General features: G+C 37.2%; 1 protein-coding gene across 7 annotated transcripts in view; it reads left to right on the top strand.

Moving 5' to 3' along the window:
• LOC106872340 (G protein-coupled receptor dmsr-1) overlaps positions 1–5,000 on the top strand; it is a 273,046-nt gene that overhangs the window by 138,787 nt on the left and 129,259 nt on the right. For all 7 annotated transcript variants that reach the window (XR_016238573.1, XR_016238574.1, XM_089343049.1 and 4 more), the window contains one exon: positions 463–563. The gene's annotated coding sequence lies outside the window, so the exon portion shown is untranslated. The remainder of the gene's footprint in view (positions 1–462; positions 564–5,000) is intronic.

The following is a 5,000-nucleotide window of genomic DNA, read 5'->3' on the forward strand; positions in this document are numbered from 1 at the left end:
TGTTTTATGTATGTATTCTCATGCATATAGTTGCATATCTAGACATGCTCATATATATTCAAATGATAAATTTCTTGCAAGTTTTACAGATTTTTACAGTTCCAGTGATGGATTGAATCTGTAGTCTTCGAATCAGCTTTCTCCTTTCTGGTTTTGAGAAGCCTATATTCTCAAGATTGGTATGTAAGCATGTATAAATGTATGTATATTAGTATGTATGTATATATATATTATGTATGCATGCATGCATGTATGTATGTTTGTATATATATATATATATATATATATATATATATATATATATATATGTATATGTATGTATGTATATATATATATATATATATATATATATATATATATATATATATATATATATATATATATATATATATATATATATATATATGTATATATATATATATAAGATGGTTCTTACAAATATTTCCTATTATCTCTTTTCAGAAAGTGTACAACTATTGGGAAACTATTTCAACCCTCAGTATGCCTCTGATATTTACGTCACGATAGATTTCGACGACTTGGAAGACTTTGTATAAGCACATGTAAGTTAACATTTATCTTTTAAATACCCAAACAGTTTTATATATATATATATATATATATATATATATATATATATATATATATATATAATTAAGATAATAGGGTAACAAATTTGATATTAATTAATATCAATTTAATACCAGGAAACCAGAGCCTTAAAAGAATCAGGAGATTCAGAAAAAATTTTCTGAGATCTCAAAAGGATTATAGTATATGTGTATATGAAAGAGACCACTAAGTGGACTGCTAATGTGCTAGAAGAAGATCACTTAAAAATTCTCAAAGAAAATTCAGCGGAGCAAAAGCAGGCGGGCGAGACTAGTGAAAATTATCAATACCTAGGTTTTATATATATATATATATATATATATATATATATATATATATATATATATATATGATTACATATCTCTGACTATCACCCCGTCACCGCATAGCAATCGGTTATGGTTGCGTCACCCATTGCTGTGTTTCCGTCAGCCGTAATCTAGCGGTTTATATACTACAGTAACTGATAGAATAAGTACCAGGCTTTATAAAATAAGTACTTGGATGTATTCGTTCGATCAAAATTTTATTCAAAGTGGTGCTCCAGCTTGGCTGCAGTCTAGTGACTGAAACAAATAACAGATAAAGATACACACATAACCACACACACACACACACACACACATAACCACACACACACACATAACCACATACACACACACGCATAACCACACACACACATAACCACACACCCACACACACATAACCACACACACACACACACACATTAACTACATATACTTAATGTATATGCTTTGTGTATTTTCCGTTGGTGGCAATAGCGTGGCGGAGAATACATACTCTCAAAACGCTGGGTGTAAAACACCCCAGAATCATGGGAAGGCAAGATAACTCACTCTCAATCCCATTTGGGTGTTTCGCCATTTATGTGGCTTGTCAATATCACGTACCCGTTAGGTTTGAAGGCAAGTCAAATTGCATACCTAAGACAAAATTTACATATGAAATAATAGGAGCTCTAGTATATAAATTTTCTGTTATGTATACAATTTCCAGCTCATTATTTTACAAGCCATGAGAATATAAATCGTGGACTGGCTGGGGAGATTTGTTTTCAATCCTGTCGGGTACATGGTGTTGATGGGGCACTGTCAACACCACGTACCCGCCAGGTACATCAACATCACGTACCCTGGCAAGTACGGATGTTGACACGCTATTGCAACCACCGGAAAATACACTAAACATATAGATCAATTATATGTAGTTAATATTTATTATACTAGAGCTGCTTTTATTTCATACGTATATATATATATATATATATATATATATATATATATATATATATATATATATATATGAGGTCTGATCAATATGTCCTGGACTGTTGCCATAGTAACAAGCTAAAGCACGCAGAGTAAAGCCGCTTAGCAAAAATTAACCTTGAATTCTGCTGTGCAGGCGCACTAAGTTTTAATATTCTAGCTCACTTTCGCTGTTTACAGCAATGATTGGAAGGAAGGTGTGTAGTGAGTGATCGTCGCATTGACCATCACAGAGAAAGTTGTCATGGCTCTATCTGCTCAGAGGCCTACACAAAGCTGCAGAATGTGTATGGAGAGGAGTGTATGAGCCGCACACAAGTGTACGAGTGATTCAGACGTTTCCAAGATGGCCGAAAAAATGTCGATATTCACGAACGTTCTGGGAGACCCGCAACCAAGAGAGCTGAGAAATGCATCGCAGATGTGCATGCAGCTGTGAGGGGAAAGCGTCGCATCACCATCCGTGAGTTATCAGAGGATGTGCAGATTAGTTATGGTTCAGTTCAGTCCATTATCAATGAAGATTTGGGTACGAGACGCGTGTCTGCCAAGCTTGTGCCAAAAGTGCTTTCAGCTGACCGAGAAGACATTTGGGTTTCAGTTGCACAAGATCTCCTTGATTATGTAAAGAACGATTAAGACTTTTGAAAACTTTGAGTAGGTATGACCAAGCTTTTGGCAAAACTGGATGCAGTTTCTCTGTCATGGTCAATGCAACGTTCACATGCTACGCACCTTCCTTCCAAGCACTTCTGTAAACAACGGAAGTAAGCTGGAACGTTAAAATTTAATGCACATTCGCAGCAGAGTTAAAGGTCAACATGCGCCAAGCGGCTTCGCTCTGCGTACTTTAGCTTCGTTATTATGGCAACAGTATGGATACTTAATTATCAGACCACGTGCGTGTATGCATGTATGTATGTATATATATATATATACATGTATATATATATATGCACAAACACATACATATATTTCAATATAAATATTCAGTATACTTTTACAAGAGAGGAGAGCAGTGTCTTCGACGTTTCGTATTGCCAGCCTTCGTCAGGCTGTTAAGTTTTTTCCTGTCGTAATTTGGCATAAAAGCAAACATTAATACACACACACACACACACATGTATACATACATACACGCTCACACACGCATACATATAAAGGTATTTGGACAAATTTGCCAGTTAGCATAAAAAGAAAAGAAGTTACAATTACCCATTGCAGAATAAAGGCATTTTTAAAAATGCAGGAAATATTAACTAGATTATGGCTGGAAGATAATAGTTTACTCAAAGATTCCACTATGACATCAAGACGGAACTTGGCGCATGCGTTCCTCACAGTGTCACTGGGGAGATCTTCGAACACTTCCTTGATTTTGGCCACCAGCTCGGCCTCGGTGAGGTTGTGCGGTTGGTACTTTTTTTCAAAGGCTCCCCACACATTATAGTGCATGGGATTACAATGTGGGAAATTAGGGGGAGAGAAATTGGGGCTGTTGAAATCGTAGAAATTCTCCGACAGCCGCTTCTCACTCTTTCCGTTGAGTTTGGCAAGGAACCGAATTCCAGAGGCAACCCTCTCCAGCTAGGTTTGACCTCATTCTCAAGCAGCCTCACATAGCTATTTGAATGGTTCCAAAGGCCCGTTTCATAAGATGTTACATGAAATGCGGCGTGCGGATGTAGACAGAAAACCTGCTGTGTCCCTTCCTGCTGGTCACAGCTTCGTAGACTCCATTGCAGCTGTCCATGTCACATCTTAAAGCCTTTACCGAGTTATCAGAGCATTAAGAGACAGCCATGATGTGGGAATTTTCACATCCAGTTCGAATCATCCAAAATTCAGACGGCTTCCAGTCTTCCTTGTCAGCTAATTTTTTTCTCTGCTATATTTTTATTCATTATGGCGGCGAGCTGGCAGAATCGTTAGCACGCCGGGCGAAATGTTTTGCGGTATTTCGTCTGCCGTTACGTTCTGAGTTCAAATTCCGCCGAGATCGACTTTGTCTTTCATCCTTTCGGGGTCGATTAAATAAGTACCAGTTATGCACTGGGGTCGATGTAATCGATTTAATCCATTTGTTTGTTCCCTCTGTGTTTAGCCTCCTGTGGGCAATAAAGAAACATTTATCTTTATTCTGTGTGCTCTCCATCGCTGTTGTTTATAGAAGACCAACAGCCTCCATTGACGCCGCTGATGTTAGGGAAAGGCTGATACAGCTTGGCACCAGTGATGTCACAGCTCATTTCTACAGATGAGAGAACTGGAGCGACGTGAAATAAAGTGTCTTGCTCAAGAACACAACACACAGCCCGGACCGGGAATCAAACTCACAATTGTAAGCCATGCTCCTTCACACACACACACACACACACACATATATATATATATACATATAAATACATATATATATATACATATATATATATACATATAAATGCGCCTTCACATATATATATATATGCATATGCATACATATGTATATACATATATATATATGTGTGTGTGTGTGTGTGTGTGTGTGTGTAATCAAGGAAGTCAGTGGAGGTGCGGTTTGAGGAAGATTAAGTTGATGTTTTCAGCAAGGCGGCTGTTCTCTTCGTGAACACTATGTAAGAGTGTTGTCATTGAGAGTTCATCTACGATGAGGAGACCTTGTACCAGCTTAAAGAGTTCTAATTGCTTTTGTTTTTTTTATGTAGCAAAAGAGAAAGAGTCGTTCACAAGTGTTTCTTTGATAAACGCAATGATTACGCCATTGTACTGTTGAAGGAAATTAAGTTGTCAGTGTTCATTGAGATACGTCTTTCCGGATTTCTCAACCCGGAGTTAATACAAGAACTAGCGTGAAGAGGTTTATGTTATAAAGAAAACTAAAGTACCGTCTGAATACAAGTGTTCATTGTTAGAAGCGACAGGGTGAAAGGATGTTCAAGTACAGAAGAGAAAAAATCTCGGTTACATACGCACGGACACTCACATACACACAAGCGTTCGCGCTCACACATGACCTATGCATACTCTCACATAAGCACATGAAGCATGTAACAAAAAAAAAAAACCCAGTTAAAAATAAATGTAACAGATGAGGACTAC

This window comes from Octopus bimaculoides, chromosome 26 (assembly GCF_046866305.1).
Source record: "Octopus bimaculoides isolate indiv1 chromosome 26, ASM4686630v1, whole genome shotgun sequence".
Lineage (NCBI taxonomy): Eukaryota > Metazoa > Mollusca > Cephalopoda > Octopoda > Octopodidae > Octopus > Octopus bimaculoides.